The sequence below is a fragment of the Rattus norvegicus genome, chromosome 1 (assembly GCF_021556685.1).
Source record: "Rattus norvegicus strain SHRSP/BbbUtx chromosome 1, alternate assembly SHRSP_T2T, whole genome shotgun sequence".
Classification (NCBI taxonomy): Eukaryota; Metazoa; Chordata; class Mammalia; order Rodentia; family Muridae; genus Rattus; species Rattus norvegicus.
In genome coordinates, this window is record NC_141534.1 from 268,525,889 (window position 1) to 268,537,308 (window position 11,420).

The window sequence follows — 11,420 nt, forward strand, 5'->3', positions numbered from 1 at the left end:
TATAGTACAGTATAGTATGTCCACTAGTATAGTATACTCTATTATAGTATACTACTTCACTAGTGTAGTATAGTATAGTATAGAATAGTGTACTACTCCCACTAGCATAGTATATTATAGTATAGTATACTACTTCACTAGTGTAGTATAATATAGTATAGTATAGAATAGTGTACTACTCTCACTAGTATAGTACAGTATAGTATGTCCACTAGTATAGTATACTCTATTATAGTATACTACTTCACTAGTGTAGTATAGTATAGTATAGAATAGTGTACTACTCCCACTAGCATAGTATATTATAGTATAGTATACTACTTCACTAGTGTAGTATAGTATAGTATAGTATAGAATAGTGTACTACTCTCACTAGTATAGTACAGTATAGTATGTCCACTAGTATAGTATACTCTATTATAGTATACTACTTCACTAGTGTAGTATAGTATAGTATAGAATAGTGTACTACTCCCACTAGCATAGTATATTATAGTATAGTATACTACTTCACTAGTGTAGTATAGTATAGTATAGTATAGAATAGTGTACTACTCTCACTAGTATAGTACAGTATAGTATGTCCACTAGTATAGTATACTCTATTATAGTATACTACTTCACTAGTGTAGTATAGTATAGTATAGAATAGTGTACTACTCCCACTAGCATAGTATATTATAGTATAGTATACTACTTCCACTAGTGTATTAGTAGTAGTTCTACTAGCACTGATTCCAGACCTGACACTGTTGGGTTCCTCCAAGTTCACTGACACAGTAGTGTCAAATTCCAAAGAGGGAGATGAGAGAAAGGATTTGGTTGGCTTGACTTGGGTCAGGTGTTAGATATGTGTCCAGTCGGCTATGCTCAGGGGAAATGGATCCCATGGTGCCATGGGCTGCTCTCTCTATTACCTGTGAACAAAGCAGGGCTTTCCCAATAAGTGGATGGGACAGGGGTAGGGTGAGCAATGGATATTTGGAAGACATTGCTTCAATTTTCTGGACTCTATATTTCTTCAGCTAGAAATGGCACTTGTGGATCACGAGGTATCAGATTAAGTCATTGCACACATGGGATCTGGTTGGCCCCCACAACCCATGGCCACAAAGTAATTCTTTGATTGTGATGAGAGCACTTTACGTATAATATGGCCTCCCTCTGGAGCACAGGGGTGTGTGTCTCTACAACTCACTCATCTTGCTGGATGGAAGCTGAATGCTGCTGCTCTGCAGTCTCTCACTCCCCTCCCCCACAGCCCTCATACCTCTCCGTGATCCCAGGCATCTAGATACTTCATGTAAAGGGAATCCTGAAACATTGTCTTTCGGTGGCTAGTTATTTTACATAGCATAGCTTCTTCGGGGTTCATCCATATTACCCTATATGACATTATCTATTTACTTAAATATTTATTTTTATTACCTTAAAATTGTGTCCGTATGTGTCTGTGTCTGTGTGTTCGCACATGAGCACGTGTACACGCGTAGAGGGTGAGTACCGTTGGAGTCCACAGGAAGAGTGTCAGGTCCCCTGAAGCTGGAATCCAGGCTGTTGTGAGCCACTTAATGTAGGTGCTGGGAACCCACTTCAGTCCCCGGTAGGAACTGTAGGTGCTCTTAACTGTAAAGCTGTCTCTCCAGCACCGGAATGGCTTTGTTTCCTTCTGTGTTTGTTTGTTTTTGTTTTAAGCTGTTTAGCGTTCCGTTTAGAATTCTAGTTTTTTGGATAAGCACCCATAGGTGGTCTCTCGGGTCGCGATGGTTGTTTATACCGTGTGGAGGAATTTCCGAATTGCTTTCTATAAATGGCTAAAGGGCTTTCCCTTTGCGTCGGTGGGAAGGGGGGTAAAGGAGTGCTCTGATTTCTCCACATCTTGGACAGCATTTGTCTTCTGAGAACAGCCAACCTGATGTTGTAAATTAATATCTCAGTGTGGCTTGGGGTTTCCACTTCTCTGACGACTGAGTGGCCTAGGCCACTGTGCATCTTCCTGAAGAAACATCTATCAAGTCCACTTTCAATTGTGTTTTTGGTTTTTCCCAAGCGACCAGGCGTCAGAGGTTCTTTTTTTTTTTTTTTTTTTTTTTTCGGAGCTGGGGACCGAACCCAGGGCCTTGCGCTTCCTAGGTAAGCGCTCTACCAACTGAGCTAAATCCCCAGCCCCCAGAGGTTCTTTATACATGGTTGGCGACTGACCCCGTTTCCCGTACACGGCTTGCACATTCCCCCCTCCCGCTCTGCAGCGTGCGTCTTCACTCTGTTGACTTTGCTCTCAGAATCTTCTTTAGTTTGATGTGTTCTCATCTGCTTGTTTCTACGTTCATTGCCTGTGCATTTGGCGCCATATCCAAAAAAGGAAGTCTACTCTTTTTTATTATTATTATTTAATGTATACGAGTACACTGTAGCTGTCTTCAGACACACCAGACCTCATTACAGATGGCTGTGAGCCACCATGAGGTTGCTGGGAATTGAACTCAGGACCTCTGGAAGAGCAGTCGGAGCTCTTAACCGCTGAGCCATCTCTCCAGCCCGGAAGTCTACTCTTGAAGGACAGTGTTCTTCCTGTGTCCCTGGGAACTCTGAGGACTATGTAGATGTCTCACCAGTCACCTGTACCTGCCTCTTGCCCTGCACCCCCCAATGCTGTAGGATGCAGCTGGCAATCTTCCAGACGCCCTTTTCTGGGACACCGTCTTTCTCCTAACACGGATATGATTTCCTTCCTCTTGTCTGCATGGAGATAGTATACTCGTGGTAGGTATCATTTTACGGGATGCATGGGCTCAATGGAATTTAACAGAAAGAATACAGCTTCCTCCTTATGCTGTTTCTACTGGGCTTTCATGAGGCCAAAGGTCTACAAAGGATGCTGATGCCACTTCTACAGATGAGTTCCAGGCCACTCTCAAAGAGGGGGAAATCCTAGCCTCTTCCATTTCAAGTCTTTTCTCCCCTGCATAGATGCTACTGCCATTTCCTCTGAGGGACAGGCCCCTTCCTCCATGCCACCTTCTGTCATGGCCTATACCAAGCTTCTGCATTGCCCAACAACCTTACCCAAGTTTGTCTTCCTCGGCTTAAGCATCCCACTGCAGGCTACAGCAGCAGCTCAGCAGCCTGGGTGTGGGTATGACGGATAAGCTCCAACCACAGCCTTTGCATGAAATGTTCACCGACATCCAGGGAAGAGAACATGGGTCTCTAGCTCCATCCTCGTGAGTCATGGCTAGACACTGGATCATTTGAGAACTCCCTTCTGGCTAAAGGGACAAAGTAAATGTACAACGATCCTCAGACACGGGACACTTAAATTCCACATTTTACAGAAAAGATTGTCTGTCTTGAGATTGTGTGTCCAGAGTCAATGAAATCTTTGCTAATGGGCTCCATTTTCACTAGGTGCAGGCTCAGTGACATGGACACACCTTGAACCAAGGGAACAACTGTCCCAAAGGGAAGATCCTTGTTGCTTTCACAGGCTGGGACTATCTGAAATCCCCCAGTGGCTGCTTTCCAGTTGAACTGTTTAAAGTCGTGTGCTCTCCCGGCAACTCTAAAACAGCTGTGAGCCTTTGATTCTATTGGTGTCTGCATTGCATAGGAAAGAGTGCGTTTTCCTTTTCAACAGTGGTGAAACTGAGGTCCACAGGTATGTGCATGGATTAAGATCCCAGCTTTGGCTGCATATCATGTGTCCTACCAGACTTGCCCCATGACCCTTCCAAAGTTCAGATTTGGGATCCAGTGAGGCTGGGGAGCTCTCAGCCCAAGGGCAGGCAGCAGCCTTTTGATCTTCAGAGTTCATACCGGAGGGCGGTAATGATCATGTCCTTCCCAGGGCCCCGCTACCAAACATTCCCAGGGACTACTGCAAGGTAGGCTTTTGTGCAAGGTCCCTGTGCATTTGGGAATATGATAGTAGGACATTAAAACAGGCAAGAGGTCTTTGTTCAAGATGAAACCTCGTGTGGGTCACACACCTGTTCAGCTGGTGACCTAGACCCGAGGCACCTTACTCCAGGACAAAGCTTGGGCAGAAAGGTGATCTGGTGCTAAAGGCAAAGGCAGCTGTTTTTGGGTCTTCTCCCCTGCTTCCTGTTATGAAGCATGGACTGTCGAAGCGAGCCAGACACCGAGGATCGATCATTCCAGATCGTCTTTTGCAGTTTAGCTGCTTTTGTTCCTTCCCCCTTGTCGTTCAGAGTAATCTGGGTGGCTTTTGAAGAAATTGCTTCAACTGGTTTGAGCTTTAATAAGATATGAAGAACTCGAAGGCATAAAGGGTCCAGCGATAAAAAACCCGAAGCTTTTATTTGGCGCTGCGGGTGCTTCCGGTACCGCATCAGAAGCAGTGGGTGGTATGGGGCACGGGCAGCCAGTGTGTGTGTGTGTGGTGATGGGGGGACGTCAGGAAGCTGCGTGTTACTAAGCTCAGCTCTAGACAGCACAATGACCCCAGGAAACAACAAAGCTCAGGTGAAAGCTGAGATGGAAACAGGAAAAACAAAAACAAATAAACAACCCCCCAGCTCCGCTCCGTGGCAGCCGCGCAAGGACAGGGTGTTTCCAGAGGAAAGCGGTTGACAAGGACCTAAAGTCATCAGTAATACCTGCTGAGTAACGGGGTCCCCTTTGTCTCCCCCAAGGAGAGAGGCATTTGGGCATCTGACTGTGTCTTGCCATGATCTACGGCGCACCTAGGAAGGTCTAACATGATCTGAAGCTAACCGTATTCCCAGATCACTGAGAAAACCAGCCTCTGGCTTGGTGACACATTCAATAGGCCTCCAGTATTCTAGGGGCAGGCCATAGGTAATGGATTGTGGAGGAAGGGAGGGGAGGATTCCTAGCTGAGAGGGAACACCTTCAGAGGGCAGGAGGGAGGGAGGGAGGGAGGGAGGGAGGGAGGGAGGGAGGGAGGGAGGGAGGGAGGGCTTTCTCACTTGCCTGAAGACATTGACTGTTAGTCAGGAAATGTTAATTGCTTGATTGCTGCATGCTTCACCCTGTGGAATCCACCCATGCACCTCATCTCCGACTCACCATTTGACTTCCAGATACAACTCTGCACTTTCTCTCTTCTCTATGTTCTTCCCTTCCCATCTACCCCCTCTCCCTCTCCCTCCTCACCTTCCTCCTCTTCCTCCTCTTCCTCTTCCTCTTCCTCTTCCTCTTCCTCTCCTTCCCTCTCTGCCTGCTCTCTAATTCCATATATTAGCAAATATAAATTCCTTCCTTATTTCAACGACCAAAATGACTTTGACCTAAATAAATGACACATAAATTACTTTCACAAGATCCCCCAAGACGAAGCTGCTTCAGTGAGTAAGGTCCTGGCCTCATCTCTTGTTTTTCTATCTATTAGGTTTTAACTTAAATTTTGATCCCAAACACTTCTCCACATCACCTTGCTCTGAGAGGAGGCAGAGTGGGTATGAGAAGACGGAGATCTCTTGAAGACTAGAACCCACGCAGATCGCACGTCATTTCTGCTCACATCTCATTGGCCAGAGTATGGTGGTATGACTGCACACCAGTATGGGGCTATTATACCTGCAAGCTTTTCTACCTGGCCTCTTTGTTCCCAGAAACAAGGAGTCTGAGACTTAGTATTTCAACAATAAATACCGAGGCCAAAAGCTTTGGCTTGTTCCTTGGCTATCTCATAGCTTAGTTACCCATTTATTCTATTCTAATTCCCACCACATGGTTGGTTACTGTTGCGGTAAAAATAAATAAATAAATAAATAAATAAATAAATAAATAAGGGCAGAATTGTTTCTGCATGTCCCCTGGTGGTCACGCTCTCACTAGTTCCAGCTCCAGCAGGCCTTTGGAACTATCTCTAATTTATCTCAGAAGCTCTACGCTGCCCCCAAGTACTCTCTGACCCAGGCAACAATCTCTCTACCCATCTAGTTCCCAGGGCAGGTTGTTACCATGCCAGGCATGCACATCTCAATTCTGGGGCGGGGCCAGTGCATCCCGCCACTCCACCTTCTCTTAAACTCAATTAGGTCGCCACATGAAGGGACACACCACACAACATCCTCTGATCCAGTTGATAAGATATAATCTGCCCATCTAGACAGCACAAAATCCTGTATGCACCCATCCCTTAAAAATAGTCATAACAACCTGTAACTATGGACAAACTGTAACTATGAACAGAGAAGCAGCTTAGCATCTGCTGCCATGTTCTCCCAGCACCCTCTTCTTGCTCCCCCTTCTCACCCTCTCTAAAACTTTTCTCCCACACATCCTTCCTTCTCCTCCAATGACAGGCCTCATTCTAGCCTGTACCTCCCTTCACCTGCATCATGACGTCAACCACAGGTTACCTCTCCTCAGTTTCACGAGACTGTTTCCTTCAGCAGTCAGGGTGAATCTTGTGCCTTTAACCATTTCCCAGAATCCCCCTCCCCTCTCTCTCTGTGGGATGTCCCGCCTTCTAATCCTGCCTCAGCTCATTGGCTCATTGGTCATGGGTATTATTATTATTATTATTATTATTATCATCATCATCATCATCATCATCATCATCGTCGTCGTTATTATTGGCAGGTGATGCTTCTATACATTGCATAAGAGATTCTCTCTACAGGAAATCTAGATAATGCATTCTACTCCAGAAAAAGTTCAAAGGTTCTTTTATATATCATGGAGATGGATGGGGGGATAACTGGCAGTTTCCTAGTCCGTTTCTTGTTTGTGACCTTATGGAACGGTTACCATAGTCTACCATTGCTGGGGTGACTCTCTGATTGGTCCTGTTCAGTGCCCCATGTTTCATACAGCGTGGGAAGGCAGAGAACAGCAGTCCAAAAGCCAGACACTACCCTACGCCCACGCAAACCTCTCAAGAGCCAAGTCACGAGTTTACAATTTTTGGAGATGACTATTCTCAGTCACTAAAGTAGCCATTCTTCTCAGGGTAAGGCTGAGTGAGACCGATTCACTTTGAACACAGTCGATGGGTTTGTACAGAGCCAGTGCTCATAGGGACCCCAGACAGTGAAGTTCTGCATGTTGGAGCCAGCCTGAATTCCTTAGGTAGGGTGAGGAGGGAAAGAGAAGAAGGCAGGGAGGACTGGCAGGCCGTGAACATGAACGTGAATATGATTTTTCCCCCCTGCTGGAAGCAGCCTTTGGGAGCCTAGAGGTGGGCCACCCTTGAGTGAATGGGTTCAACCAGACAGATGATCCAGATAATCCAATAAAACGCTTCTTGTTTTTGCAATTAATTCAACCGTCACAGCGTGTTTCCAGGCGATCAAGTTGTCAGAAAGTGCTTCTGAGTCTAGATGTTCACTTTCTGGTTGATCCGGGGTTCGTTTTCATCTCAGTCCCGCCTCCCCTGCTGCCTGCTCACGTTTCAGATGACGGCATACTTGCAAGAAGACACCAAGGACAGAGCGGGAGAATGGCACTCGTGACATTAGCGTCCACTGTGATTGGAATTGCTGGTGGCTGCCTGTCCCCTCCCTTCCAGTTGTCCTCCATGGTTTGGGTGCAAACCCATGTCTTTCTCCACAGTAAGAGATTTGAGGGGCAAGTCTACCTGACTTCGGGTGTCTTTCCCAGTATCTAGGCAGTGTGTGACGTATGGTGCCTGGCACATGAATCAATGGTGATGAATTTTGCCTTTGTTCAGATAACCGGAGTTGGCTGTGATTTTTTTTTTCTGAGTTTCTGGTTAGCAGGAATATTATCAGAACACCGATTTCTCTCCTATTTTTACTCTTCCCAGATGGACTTTCCTTCTGCGTCTCGCTTGCCTTCTAGGACCCATTATCGCCTCTAAAAATGAAAACTATTTGTCAGAGGTCAGAGGAAGTCCACTCATGACAAAAAAACTCATGATGTGAGCTAGATGACTCAAACCTATAACCCCAGCAAATAGCACGGTGGGGCAGGAGGATGACCAAGAATTTAAGGCCTACCTGTGCTACAGTCATATAGTGAATTCCATCCTAGCCTGGGCTACAGAGTAAAATCCTATCTCAAAAAAAAAAAAAAAAAAAAAAAGAAGCCATAAAAACAATAAATGAACAGCGTGAGGAAATTATTGGAGATTTACCTACCAAGCATGTGTTTGCCGGAATTGGCTGCATTGTTGGATATTTTCCTCAGAGAAATAGATTCTGGTAAACACTGGAATGCAAATGTCCACAGCAATTTATTTAGTCTAACACTGGAAACCTCCCAAAGGCCCTTCAATGAGTAAAGGAAGGTGTAAAGAAGCCCGCTGTGTCATACACTGTGTGCCCCTCGGCAGTAAGAAGGAGTACATTCTGTGTGTGTGTGTGTGTGTGTGTGTGCATGTGTGTGTGTACGTGTATGTGTGTGCATGTGAATGTGCATGTGTGTGTGCATGTGTGTGTGCATGTGTGTGCATGTGTGTGTGCATGTGTGTGTGCATGTGTGAGCATGTGTATGTGAGTGTGTGTGTGCATGTGTGAGTGCGTGTGTGTGTGTGTGTGTGTGTGTGTGTATAGTCCCTAGTGCTGTTGTACCAGAGAGCCACAGGAGAAAAGGCTGGGTCAATAGGAAAGTCTCTATGGTTCTAGATGCTGTCGTTCCAAGGTAAGTGGCACACTCTCTCTGACAGTCACAGAAGAGGATGTTCTAGACTTTCCTTTTACGTTCTGGAAGTTCTTGACTGGTGTCTGTACACCTCTAGTCTCCATGTGCTATTCTTGCTGTGGGAATGGCCACATCCAAAAATGTCCCTTTAGAAGGACATCAGGCGGCCTACTGCAGAATGACCTTACCCTGATTGACTTCAGCTGCTGTGAGCCTGTCTCCAGGTAAGTTTACATTGCAGGACACCAGGAGTCAGGGCTTCTGCACATGAACTCAGTATAAAGGATTCATAACACATAGCCAGGGTAGCATGCTGAGTGCTGCACACTGGGGTTTTATCATAGGTAGCTCCACTTACGAGACATACAAATGATGGAACCACAGAGGTGAAAAAGAGATTAGTGGTCAGCCAGGGGGACAGGAACGTGGATGAAAAGACAAGCCTGCTGAATTCCAGGATGGAGTTTCCTTGTGGTGCTAAACCATTCTAAAGCTTATTTGGTGGTGATGTGAATGCACATGGGGAGTCAAGTGGCTCTGAAACAGTTGTGTGCATGCACACACACACACACACACTCATACACACACCTGAGCTCACAAACGTATGCACACATACATGTGTGCACACACATGTACACACATACATATACACATACACACTTGAGCAAACAAATGTATGCACACACATATACACATATGCACACATATACACACACATGCACATACACTCTCATACACACACTTGAGCACATAAGCATATGCATACATATACACATATGTACACACACAGGTACACATATACACACACTCTCATACACACACCCAAGCACAGAAATGTATGCACACATATACACACATATGCACACACACAAGTGCACACACATACATACTCTTACATGTTCTCATGCACATACATTCATACACGTGCACTCACACACAGTCACATGCACACATACACACACTAGTGCACACACTTGCATGCACATTCAAGCACATGTACACATGTATATGCTCACATACACACGAGAGCACACGAATGCAGGTAAAAATTGATGGAAGTAGAACAATGTCAGTAGTCTAGTAAACAATATTTCCCCAACATCAATTTTCTGGTTCTAATTTAATCTTTGTCTTTTTGAGAATTTCATGTAGTTGCAATGAAATATGATCATCCCTCATTTGCTCCCTAAACCCTCTCCGTATTTCCCCAACATTCCCCTCCCAACTTTATATTCTTTCCCCCCAACCCACTAAGTACTGCCTATTCGTGCATAAGAGTGGGGCCATCGACTGGATCACTGCGAGCCTCCCAGGGGCCGCATCCTCCCAAAAGAATGATTCTCCCTCCCCAGTAGTTACCAATAGCTCCTGGGTAAGGGGTGGGGCTTAGAGACCATCAACTTCATCTACGCTGGATGGACTGAACAACTTGATCTTGTGCAGGTCTCAGGCAGGTAAGCACAGTTGCCTGGGAGACTGAAGTAGCCATGGCTTGTCCAGAAGGCAGCACTTCACATCATACCTCCTCGGTCCGGCTCTTGTATTGTGTTTGCTCTTCACCGCTGTTCTCTGGGCCTTGCTTGGGTGAGGGGTTGATAAACATGTTCTGTTTAGGGCTGAGCTCTCAACCTTCATTCTCAGCTCACGGGTTATGCATCTCTCTGTTGACCAATGCCCATGGGAAAAAAGCTTCCCTGATCAATATGTAAAGCAGTCCAGGATTATGGGTATAAATGTAAATAGTTGGAAGGCAGTTTGATAGCATGACGTTTAGCAACATGATAGTACCAGACTCAACCTGTTATGACCTAACATCGTTCTGTGATTAAAAAGATATCACCATCGAGGGAAGGACCCAAGGGACTTGATAAATACTGGGCTACGACTTCCTGAGAGCTCTAGAATTTTAAGTTAAAGTGCTTTTCAATGTTTTTAAATGTTAATCCTGTGGCTGGGTTTGGGGTTATGGGATATGGCAGCTCTAACCAAGAAGCTTTCTGCAATTAATACTGGTTTGCAAAGGAATAATTAGTTTTCTCCAATGGAATCTTATTGGGTACATTAGCCAGACCTCAGGGTTGGCCCCATGCCTAGGAGTCATTGGATAACACACACACACACACACACACACACACACACACACACACACACACACAACCAAAACCCTCAATTATATTATGGGAGAGGTGAAGGAACCTTGGAGGAGTTGGGGAGTGGAAATCACTACCAAAATATATTGTATAAAAAAAATTCAATTAAAAAGTAAATTAATAGTCAGGCAGCCTATTTGAAGAGGCTCATGAGGATATGGAAAAATAATGCTTAGATTATGCCTAGTGTTGAGAACCAACATAAGGAAGCCGGGGAGGGGCAGAAAGCACACACAGCTTCAGTTTGCAAACTGATGGGAAGCAGGGGCTCAGAGGAACCCAGGCCTGCAGCAAATGTGTACATCTTCAGCCATCCACAGAAGGGAGGCAAGTGAGTGACTGAGATACATCTTCCTCCCAGCCCTCAAACACTGGAACTTCCTACCAGGCATCCCGCTGGCTAAACCTGAGCAGAAATCTGTGAGGGCCAGGGAGCCAGTGATACAGGCAGAGAGCGGCATGAAGATGGAGTGCATGGTGAAGTGCGTGGGTGCGTGGGTGCGTGGGTGCGTGGGTGCGTGGGTGCGTGGGTGCGTGGGTGCGTGGGTGCGTGGGTACGCGCGTGCGTGCGTGCGTGCGTGTGTGTGTGTGTGTGTGTGTGTGTGTGTGTGTGTTTGTGTGTACGTGCTATGAACTAAGATATTTAGGATGGCTTTGGCCACACACCAGGGCTCC